Source organism: Mesoplodon densirostris, chromosome 14 (assembly GCF_025265405.1).
Source record: "Mesoplodon densirostris isolate mMesDen1 chromosome 14, mMesDen1 primary haplotype, whole genome shotgun sequence".
NCBI classification, from domain to species: domain Eukaryota; kingdom Metazoa; phylum Chordata; class Mammalia; order Artiodactyla; family Ziphiidae; genus Mesoplodon; species Mesoplodon densirostris.
Genome location: NC_082674.1, coordinates 18,673,397 through 18,685,830, shown reverse-complemented (window position 1 = coordinate 18,685,830; position 12,434 = coordinate 18,673,397).

Sequence of the window (12,434 nt, the reverse complement as noted above, 5' to 3'; positions counted from 1 at the left end):
GTTTGAATCCTAAGTATGTCCATTCTTGGCTGTGTGACATTCTGCAAGTTATTTCACCTGTCTGCAATCAGTCTATTTGTAACATGGAGAATATCATGATAGCACTAAGCTCATGATGGTTATTGTGAGGATTATGTATTTGAGTCAACATATGTAAAGCACTTGGAACAGTACCAGGCACATAGTAAATGTTCAATAATTCTTAGTCATTACTGCTCTGATTATACAAATATTATATTTGTATGTACCCATAAAAATGGTTTCTTTTTTTTTTTTTTGCGGTACGTGGGCCTCTCACCGTCGTGGCCTCTCCCGTTGCGGAGCACAGGCTCCGGACACGCAGGCTCAGCGGCCATGGCTCACGGGCCCAGCCGCTCCGCGGCATGTGGGATCTTCCCGGACCGGGACACGAACCCATGTCCCCTGCATCGGCAGGCGGACTCTCAACCACTGCACCACCAGGGAAGCCCCAAGGTTTTGGTTTTTTTTAAATGTATGTAAATGGAATTATTTTACATCTTGCTTTAAAATTTATTTTTAAATTGGAAATGCAGATATGTAGTTTAAAGAATAAAGTAGGTCTAGAAGCCTTGTTATACAAACCAGCAATTCCCTGATTTTCCCTCCTCCCCACAGAGAAAGTCTCCCCAGAGCCAATTGTTTTCAGCACCTGAAACTAATTATTTGGTGTGCATCTCTGTATTTCTACATAATATTCTTATATGGGTGCTTTTTTATTTTCCAGTTTTCGCTGTTACCTTTTGATTTCCCACCCTGGAAGGGGACAGTCACACCTGCCACGAACATACACCCACATTTCTTGTTTTCCTATCCTCCCAGCTGGTTATCATTTTCATTAGATCATTATTCAGTATTTACATTATTGTAACTATGTAAAAACTATTGACGGCTGAACTATTTCGTATATTATTTTCCTTTCCTGTACACTTTTTGGTTAATAAGTCTTTGTTATTATTTGCCTAGTTTTCTATGTATTAACCACAACTGGTCCGCAAATTCATCCCCGGTAGTCCAGCTCCCTTTTTGGTATCTTCAAACAAACAAGGTATGCTAGTGTTTCATCTTCTTGAGAAAATGTCTCCTGGAGCATTCTAACCTTTTCCAAATTTGCATTGGCATGTACCAAGGTCTTGCATAGCCATTTTCTTGGGACCTTATTCACTACCACCCTTTGCCTTTCTCTTCTTATTGTCATTTGTATCCTGTGTTGCTGTTGAGAAGTCCAGTGTTATTCTGATCCTTGACTCATTTTCCTGATAATTGTTTTCCTTTCCCAAAGCTTTTAGAATCTTCACTCTTTCCCTAATGTTCTGGAATTTCACAGACGTGTCTGGGTAGGTGTCTGTGGGCTAGAAATCTATGGGCCTCTCTACTCTGCAAACTCGTGTCCTCATGTTCTGAGAAATTTTCCCGAGTTATTTCTTTATAATTTGCTCAGCTTTGTTTTCTTTCTTCTCCATTTCTAGAACTACTGTTACTCAGATATTGGCCTGCCTAGACTGTTCTCTAAATTCTGTAATTTCCTTTTAGGTTTTTATTTCTATATTTAACTTTTTTTTACAGCTATTTTGTTCCCTTGATTTTTTTGAAGTATCATTTTGTTCTTGTTTCATGGATGCAAAATCAGCTCGTCTCTCTGAGGATATTAATAACTACTTTTTCTTCCTTAGTTTTTCTTCTACCTGCATAGACTCTTTCCTCCAAGTTGCTTTTCTTCTTTGTTTTAGCCCCTGTTTAGTATTACAGCCTTTTTTCAAGTGTTTGGTAATTCTTTGCTATCTGTTCCTATTTAAGAGTGGGAGACTAAAAAGCCACTTTCAGGACATAGGGAAAGTCTCTCCAGATAGAAGTGTAACAGCCTTCTCTGGGAAATACCATTAGCCCAACAGGAAAAAAGCTAAAGATAATAACATTTGGGGTTCCTTTATGAAACCATCTAGCCAGAGCACCTGCCGGAGTTGTATGGATTAGAAATAATAAATACAAAGTTGGATAAATGTAGGCTACTTTAATATTCTCTATTCTTTCAAGAACTGACCCTGAAACTGTGGTTTTGTTGATTATCCCAACAGAAGTCTCTTAGAAGGAATGCCTTCGTTTTTAGGTTATTTTTACAAATCATTTTGAGATTTTTGAATAATCATTTGTACTCCATTTGTTTGCTCCCATCTTTGCCCTCCTAACCTCATTTTCCTTTCATTAGGCCAGTGTATTAGCTACAAGAAATCAGAGGGAATTCAAGTGTTCTATGGAAGATTTTGCACTGGGGGCTTTTCCCCCCTTCAGGAGCAACAGTTATCTTCAGAGTGAGTGCTTGGAGGTGATGGAGTCAGGCCTTTTCCTTTTCTTTGACTTCTATTAACACCAACTGTTTTCCTGACAGCACCTCTTTTTCCAGAATCAGAAATGATTGGTCTGTGTAGGACCATTTGGGCTAATAGTCCTACTTTTTTTTTTTTTTTTTTTGCGGTATGCGGGCCTCTCACTGTTGTGGCCTCTCCCGCTGCAGAGCGCAGGCTCAGCGGCCATGGCTCATGGGAACAGCCGCTCCGCACCATGTGGGATCTTCCCGGACCGGGGCACGAACCCGTGTCCCCTGCATCGGCAGGCGGACTCCCAACCACTGCGCCACCAGGGAAGCCCCTAGTCCTACCATTTGATGAATGGCTAATGTGGCAGCTCTGAAAGGTCACACACTAAAAGTCATGACACCCTGATTTTCTTACTGGAATTTTTATTTCTTTCTGAAATGCCGGCTATCTAGAACTCTTTCGGGTCAGTGTTTTGATTAACAGAAGAAGCCTAGCCTCAGGGAAAGAAGTCCCATATTAGCTAACCCTCTCCTCTTCATCCCTGATGAGTTTCAAGCCAAGAAAGATGAAAGAAGCCTGGACTGGAGAAAAAAAGGTGAGAAAAGCAGAAAAACGTATAGTGTTTTTCTTACATATGTGATGTCTTTTACAAGTTAAACAAAAAGTTATCTTGGCCTTTCCCCCACTAGCCATTTACTGGAGATAAGGAATTTAGGATGTGACGATCCCATCCAGGTATCCATTACAGCAGTGTGTTTAATATCACACAACATTGTGGATTAATCACTAGTGAGTTGCTAACAAAGTTTTGAATTTAATAGGCCAACATTTTTTGGGGTTGCAATGGTTTTGGGAGGTAAGGATCAAAAAGTCAGTTTGGAAGACTGTGAGTAGACTTGTTTAGAATTAAAGCTATATATGTGTATATGGAAGTATAGTGGAAGATAAAGTTGTGTGTGTATACTGGAAGATAAAGCTGTGTGTGTTGTTTGGGGTCTTGTTATGGAGGACTAGGCTTAAGATATTTGTACTTTATCATGTGACAATCCTTGAACATTTTTGAACAACACCATGGCATGTTGAAAATGGAACTTTAGAAATATTAATTTGACAGATACATAAAAAATAGAAAATTTCTTTCTTCAAGATATGTTGACTGCCTGTCATATGCCAAGTAAGTGCTAGACACGGGAGTTAAAAAGCTAGGTAAAACAGTCCCTGCCCTTGGAAATAAATATTCAGTAGAAGATGACATAGTAAGAGAAAAAAATGTTTTAAATTAGGTAAGTGCAATGATAATGGTTTAGCTTAGGTGCCATTGGAGCAGAGAGGAAGGGAACTCAACTCACCTAGGAATTCACAGGAGGTTCTTCAGGTGGATATGATATTTTAATAGCATCTCAAAAAGTGAAGGAATATATGCAGTAAAAAACTGGAGGAGAACATTCCAGGAAGAGGGAACAGTATAACAAATGTGTAGAGACAGAGGCAAACATGTTAAGTTCAGGCAACTATGGGCACTTCTAGTTTGCTCTTTCTAAAGCAAAGTAAAGAAAAAAATAGTATTAGAGGTTACCAAGGACTTTATATGCCTTTCTTGTATTCCAGGTAAGGGATGCTGCAGGCCTGGACTTGGGAAGTTGAGAAAGGGACAGTTTGCAGCAAATGTAGAGTGATTGTATTTTGGGGATGAGGATAAAAGAGGAGCCTGGAATTGCTCTTAGGTTTCGGCCTGGGTAAGCAGATAGATAAGTAATGCCATTAGCTGAGAATGAACAGGAGAGAATAGCAAATCTGGGGTGAATGCAGTATTGGATATTTTGACATCCAGGTCCAGCAGACATTTAGATAAATACATCTGAAGCTTGGGAGAGTTCAGAGATGGAGACTTTTGGGGTTAGCTGCCATAAGTGTTATCCAAACTGTGAATGTGAATCAGACCACTTAGGTGGTGCTTCAAAGCAGAATGAAAATGGTACATAGAGGAACAAAAATGTATAAACAGCACGAGAGGATGTCTCTTACAAAGGAGACTGATCATACCTTCTCAGAAGCAGCACTACCAAAAGAGTGGTGTCAACCAAACTCAAGGAGAAAATGTTATATTTAAAATGGACAACAGTATCAAATGCTCCAGTGGAGACTAATGAAATATATACTAAAACATTGCCAGTAGATATGACAGTTTGGTAATCTTTGTTGTTTTTAGGAAAAAGGGAAGGAGTGAGAGCATAACTAGAGGTACACAGGGTTGAGGAAAGGATTTTGATAAAAGTGAAAAAGTTTGAGCATGTTATACACTGAAGGAATGGAGATGATGGTAGCGGTGGTGGAGGTAGCTAACATTTATTGAAAAGGTGCTGGATTCCGGGTCCTCTTCTGAGGCCTTTACACCTGTTAACTCATTTACTCTTCACATCAACCCTATGAAATAGATACTGTTTTCCTTATTTCACTGATGAGGAGAGTTAATCACAGAGATTGTTACTGATACATGACTGACAGCTAGTAAAGAGCAGAAAGAGAATTTGAACCCTGGGATTCTGACACAACAGCCCAGTTACTTACCATTATCCTGTATTGCCTCAATAGAAAGGTGGAGGTCGAAGATTTGGAAGAGGTGATAATTAAGGGTTCAAGATTTCAGAAAAGATGGGGGGGGGGACAAAATCAGAAACATAGGTGGCAGTGTTGGTCTTGAATAAGAGTAAGGATTTTTTATTCCTGAAGACCAGAACTGTGGGTACAGATGGACGTGGTAAGTTTGGGGACTGGATAGGATATTGCGAAGCTTAGGAAATTAATACCTGATGGTGTCAAACTTTTCCTATCAAATATTTATGTATGTATTGAATTTATACCTTTTTATTATAAAACATAACAGATATGGAAAATTGCTTAAAACAAATGTGTAGCTTATACATAAACTGTTATAAGATGTAACCACCACCCAGGTAAAGAAAATAACACTTTGTCAGCCAAGCCAGAAGCTTTCCATATGCTCCATTCCAATTAAAACCCTCTTATTCTCCCCAAATGTAACCACTATTCTAACATTTATGATAATGATGTTTTTGCCTTCCTTATAGTTTTGTCACCTGTGTGTATTTCTAGACATTTAAGTTTTTCCTGCCTTTTTTTCCTTTCGTCTTTAAAATATCTTAATCTACATTTAAGTTTTTCCTGCCTTTTTTTCCCTTTTGTCTTTAAAATATCTTAATCTACATATTCCTCCTTCTTCTCTTTTTTCCTTGTCATTAGTTTGTTGAAGAAACCAGTTTTGACCTGTTGAATTTCCCAGAGTCTGGATTTTGCTGATTGAATCCCTTTGGTGAAGCTAACATGTTTGTTTGTCCTCTGTATTTCCCATAAATTGGTGCTTGGATCTAGAGTTGTGCTGTCCGATATGGTAGCCACTAGCCACATGTGGCTATTGGGCACTTGAAATGTGGCTAGCCCAAACTGAGAGATACTATAAGTGTAAAATGCACACCTATTTTAAAGACTAATTTCAAAAATAATATGAAAATATCATTGTTTTTATATTGATTGTATATTTTAATGATAGTACCTTGGATATATTAAGTTAAATTTATTAAAACATAATTTCTATCTAGTTCTTTTTTCTCTTGTAATGTGGTTATTTGAAAACACATGTGTGGGACTTCCCTGGTGGTCCAGTGGTTGGGACTCCACGCTTCCACTGCAGGAGGTGTGGGTTCAATCCCCGGCTGGGGAACTAGGATCCTGCATACCACATGGCGCAGCCAAAACAAACAGCACATGTGGCTTGCACTGTGTTTCTATTGGATAGCACTAATCTAGAGGCCTAATCAGATTCTGGTTTTTTTTATTATTTTGTGCGAGACTACTTTATAAGTGATGATGAGTGTGTTCTTCTGCTTGGAGGCACATAGTACCTGGTTGTCGTTCTCTTTGTGATGTTAGTAGTAATCGATACTCAATGCCTAGGCACCTTAATTCATCAGAGTTTGCAAATGGTGAGTTCTAATGAAATCACTCCTTACTAATTTATTATTGCCTTGTCTATTAGCCGGTTATTCAGTAGTGCAAATCATATAGGAAAGGTAGGATTAAAGTTTGATTCTTTTTAAAAAAATTTTATTTATTTGGTTTCACCGGGTCTTAGTTGAGGCAGGCGGGCTCCTTAGTTGCAGCTCGCTGGCTCCTTAGTTGCGGCAGGTGGGCTCCTTAGTTGTGGCATGTGATCTAGTTGCGGCATGCATGTGGGATCTAAGTTCCCTGACCAGGGATTGAACCCGTGTCCCCTGCATTGGCAGGCGGACTCTCAACCACTGCGCCATGAGGGAAGCCCCCTCTAAATTCTTAATTACATAAAAAGGTAGTTAGATAAGTTAGCCCATACTACCAAAAAACCTCAAACCTACTAAGTAGAGTTCAAATTCTGTTTATAGTGCTTTTTGTCTTTAGTCTGAGGGCATATAGTCTAAATACTCTGTTCAAAAGTTACTTCGGTTAATCTTCTCTACGCCCATCCTCTCTGGTTGTGTTATTCTTTGAAATATAGTTAGGTTCTTCTGTTTTTTGGTTTGTGTTCAGTTTTAATGTCCCTCTTATTCTTGTTGTTTATGTGTTTTAGTATGTAAAACATTAACATATTTACAAAAGTCATGACTGTGCAAAATAATTAGATCCAGAGAAGTATCACTGCTCCTATCCCTTCCACTATGGAAGGTAAACAACCTCATTAGTTTCTCTTTATCTGTCTGCTGTTTCTTTTGCTAAAATAAAGTTACATGTATATTTTCTTATTTTCCCCCTTTATTCTTACACAGAAGGGACTTGTTCTAGATATTCCTTTCCACATTGCTTTTTTAAAAAAACAATAGACTTTTGTGTGTGTGCAGTTTTAGGTTTAGAGAAAAATTAAGTGTAAAGTACAGAGTTCCCTTATATCCCCTTACCTACACCCCCCCCCCATTTAACCATTATTAACATCTTGTATTACTGGGGTACATTTGTTACAATTTATGAGCAAATATAGATACATTATTATTAACTAAAGCCCATAGTTTACATTAGGGCTCACTCTTTGTATTGTACTTTCTATGAGTTTTGACAGATGTATAACGACATGTATCCATCATTGCAGTATCATTAAGACTAACTTCACTGCCCTAAAAGCCTCTTGTGCTCCACCTGTTCATTCCCTGCTCTCTGCCCAGACAACCACTGATATTTGGAGTGATATGCTTTGAAGATGGAGGAAGGAGCCCTGAGCCAAGGAATGCAGGCAGCCTCCAGAAGCTGAAAAAGGGAAGGAAAAAAGATTTTTTTCTAGAGCTCCAGGAAGGAACACAGATCTGTTGACGCCTTAATTTTGGCTCATAAGACCCATTTAGACTTCTGACCTCCAGAACCATAAAATAATAGATTTGTGTTGTCCTAAGCCACTAACCTGTAGTAATTTTTTATAGCAGCAGTAGGAAACTAATATAGCTCCCTATGTGCACCATGCAGGGGCCGGCTGGACTAGCAGGACGTGGGGGTGGTCTCTGCTATAGTTCAGATCTCACAGCCTTTGCTCCACTGATCCTGGTCAGTTCTATGCATGTGCAACTCAGAATCTCATACAGTCATTTAAAGGGCCTCATTCTCCATTCTCTACTCTTTGTGATCTTCTCCCTCACTGTCAGGTTCCCCAGAGCCCCCTTTTCTGCTTATCTGGATAGAAAGAGAAAAAATATCACTGTCACTGCTGACACGAGGAGGCTGATTCATTACTGAGGCTTACCTGGGTTTGGGTCTGGAGGATGTAGAGGGACCATTTTTCTTCTGAGATTCTGGCTTCCCTAGTGTAAGCTGGGGGATATAGGTGATAAAAGGCAAACCAGGGAACTCATGTGGGTCATTGTTTGAGTTTTGAATTTCCCATTGAGTTCACATGCTTTGTTTATTTTTCAGAGCCCTTAGCAATTAATTATTTTGTTTATGTGGACTTGTAAACAGTGGGAGAGATACAGTGGAGTATGCTTACTCAGTCTTAACCAGAACCAGGAATGTCTTCATTTCTTTGTTACTTTAAAAGAAAATTTCCTGGGCTTCCCTGGTGGCGCAGTGGGTTGAGAATCTGCCTGCCAATTCAGCGGACACGGGTTCGATCCCTGGTCTGGGAAGATCCCACATGCCGCGGAGCAACTAACCCCATGAGCCACAACTACTGAGCCAGTGCACTAGAGCCCACGAGCCACAACTACTGAAGCCCGTGTACCTAGAGCCCATGCTCTGCAACAAGAGAAGCACTGCAATGAGAACCCTGAGCACCGCAACGAAGAGTAGCTTCTGCTCGCCACAACTAGAGAAAAGCCCGCATGCAACAATGAAGACCCAACGCACCAAAAATATATAAATTTATTTTTAAAAAATTTCCTGCCTTTTCTTCCCCTTTGTTTGTCTTAAGACATTATCTATTTTTTTAAAAAAATTGGCTCATGTTCTTTCTACTTTAGTGTACATTTCTAACATGATTTTTTTTCTTTCTGAGTTATTTCACATCCTTTGTAAGTTTTTCTAATTTTGGTTTACATTGTTCTTTCATTCTTCTATTATTTTTTTGTCCTTTTGCTTGTTTTGAAATAGTAGGTTATAGTTTTCATGTATTTTGTAGGAGGGTCTTTATTGCCTGTAGGGTAGCTTTCTCCTTTTAAAGTTTTTTCTTATAGTATATTTATGTGGGATTTTCCCTCAATCTACACAAAGGTTCCTCATTTTTTATATGAAATTACTTTCCTTGAACTTTTACAAGGAAGCCTGAATTTTATGGCTCTAGAGCTCTCTCTTCTGTTATTTCTGTGAAATCTGCTTACTTTGTTCCCCTCCCCTATTTTATCTGGATTTCTCTTTTGCCCCTGTGCTGTTCATTTTAGATTCTGTCCCTAGTAGTTTTGTCTTAGTATGGGGCTTGGACCTGAAATGGGGCTTTGGCTGATTCGTTTTGAGAATTTTCGCAAGGCTAGTAGTTCCCACAGAGCACTTACCCTCACCTGAGAACTAGAGGGTGCAAACTCCTCTCAATATCAGGAGCTCTCGGGGCCTCCCTGGTGGCGCAGTGGTTGAGAGTCCGCCTGCCGATGCAGGGGATACGGGTTCGTGCCCCGATCTGGGAGGATCCCATATGCCGCGGAGCGGCTGGGCCCGTGAGCCATGGCCGCTGGGCCTGCGCATCCGGAGCCTGTGCTCCGCAACGGGAGAGGCCACAACAGTGAGAGGCCCGCATACCGAAAAAAGAAAAAAAAAAATCAGGAGCTCTCGTCAGTGCCCCACCCTCAGTCCCCGCCTGAGTACCTGTGCGGGTTCTTACTTTCCTTAGATGCCAGTGCCTCTCCTCTGCTTTCATCCTCACACATGTACCACAGTCTCGTAGGTGTCAGCGGCTTGACCCCACTCACTTGGGATTTGGAGCTCTGGAGATTCCTTGTTACTTAGTTTTGTTTTAGAGGCTATCCAGGAGTCTTTGAATGTTTCACCCTGGTTTCTCTGTTTGTTTGTTTATTTATTTTTGGCTGCGTTGGGTCTTCGTTGCCGCACGTGGGCTTTCTCTAGTTGCTATGAGCAGGGGCTACTCTTCGTTGCGGTGCGCGGTCTTCTCATTGCGGTGGCTTCTCTTGCTGTGGAGCACGGGCTCTAGGTGCAGGGGCTTCAGTAGCTGTGGCTCAAAGGCTCTAGAGCACAGGCTCAGTTGTTGTGGCTCACGGGCTTAGTTGCTCCGCGGCATGTGGGATCTTCCCGGATCAGGGATCGAACCTGTGTCCCCTGCATTGGCAGGTGGATTCTCAACCACTGCACCACCAGGGAAGCCCCAGTTTCTCTGTTTGTAATGGTCAATTCAGGAAGATTTAAAAAACTGTATTGTCACTTGCCATCCTCCTCCGCATTAGTTTTTTCTATGTAAAGTTGTGCTCTTCTGCTAAGAGTGAGGGGTTCTAAGTAAGAAATTTAAGGGGGAGAAGTGAAGGTTTAGAAGTCACTGATGGAACGAGGAAAGGGAGCTCTCCAGGGACAGATGAGAATAAGTTGAGGGCACAGGTGAGTGTGGGCGCCATGTATTAGTAGTGCTGCCAGCCTATGTGAATGTGGGTTTTTCCCCCTTGTAGGTGTCACCCCGAATGAAGCCTCAGAGGAGGCTGATAGTTGGATTAGGACTATAATTAGGCTTGTTGGTCCAACTGAAGGACCAGAACGTTAGGGGGATGAGGTAACTTTTGGGAGAGGAATTCCATTCCTGGGTAAGAATGGAAATGAAACCAAAGTGGGGTTACTAAATTGGGAGACAACGGAAAGGATCTAAGGACTGAATGTCTGAAATGAAACTAAAGAGCAAATACAGTGGGGGGAGGAGTCGTGAATGTGTTGGATGGAGACTCTTATCAGAGCACAGAGTTTAAGATTTCTTAGGTTAAAAAAAAAAAAAGACTTCTTAGGTAGAACAGGTTTTTTTTTTTTTTTTTTTTAAAAAAGGTCTAGTGTCAGGTGCAGTTTAATATGTTTGATCCATAGTAAGTTATTAAATGCTCTCAAATTTCCAGTTTCTGAACAAATGGTAAATCAGTAAGCATTACTCCAAAATCGTATGTTGTCACAGTAGCTGAAGAGCCATCAGTAAAACCACAGGTTTAAGAAACTTTGGTGCTTTTAATTAAAAAAACACATGAATAGCCTGAGTCATATGTCTATGGCTATCAATGTAGAGTACAGAGCTTTTCTAATGTCTCATTATGGCAAAAAAGCAAAATTAATTTTGATATGAGATAGCATTATTTCTAAACACTGTGTAGAGTTACTTTGCTTATAGCTTAAATTTCCTTGGGAAAGTGTTGGAAATAATAACAAATTTCTATTTTAGCATTTTAATAAGTGCAAAGTATTTTAACAAGCCTTTGCAAACAGAATGTCCTTTTAAAAAGAAATGTGGGGCTTCCCTGGTGGCGCAGTGGTTGAGAGTCCGCCTGCCGATGCAGGGGACACGGGTTCGTGCCCCGATCCCGGAAGATCCCACATGCCGCGGAGCGGCTGGGCCCGCGAGCCATGGCCGCGGAGCCTGTGTGTCTGGAGCCTGTGCTCCGCAACGGGAGAGGCCACAGCAGTGAGAGGCCCGCGTACAGCAAAAAAAAAAAAAAAAAAAAAAAGAAATGTGACAATCCACAAGTAACATTATACTTAAAATGTTACTGAAATAAAAGTTATTTGTGGTGGGAAGTCTCAAATTACTTCACATATTTAAAGGAAACATCAGTAAGCTGTCAGTTGTGTAGTTTACCATGGTTTAATAAAAAAATTTCCTTAATAAGATTGTTTTAAATGGAGTTTGTAGCAAAGAAAGGAGTAATTGCCTATCACACTGTAAAAAATCAGTTTCACATCTTTGGAATGTTTTTTTTACACTTAATTTCCACATTGTTTGAACTTAAACATATATCCACAGAAAGAAAAAAGCAAAAGATCATCAAAAAGCTCTTTGTTTCTGAGACATGCTCAAGGTTTTATAGCTGGAATTAGATGAAACTTTGTCTCACTATTAACACAAATGTTAATCTAAACAGATATTAGATAGAAAATTTTTATGTTTTAATATATTTTAATGAGAATATTGGAACTAATGTGAAAGTTTTGAATTTTAAATATTGATGGGACAAATGATGAATGTCTTTGTTCTCATCTGCAGCTGACTTGTTGAGAAGATTGTCATGTTGTTCAAGATTAATAAGATACAAAATGCCCAAGAGTCTCTTCCAGAAATTGTCAGGTCACACTTTTGCAACTATCATTAGATGTGTGGGTTGGATATTTTAGTTGTGTAGAATGGTTATTGTGTGATTATTTCCATTTTTTCAGTGTTTTTACATTGCAGTGTAAGAGATGCTAAAGTCTTTTTGGAACTTAGAAAATTGCAGTGAAACATATTTTGCTGTATTCAGGAAAAGTATTTTGTTCATATCAAAGAATACCGATCTCATTTCTTCTGCTACCGTATAAAAATGTATCAATTTTTCTTAAGAAATATTTTGACAATTTTAAACCAGAATTTGCTTCAGAATACTTCCCAATATTACCTTTACTTTC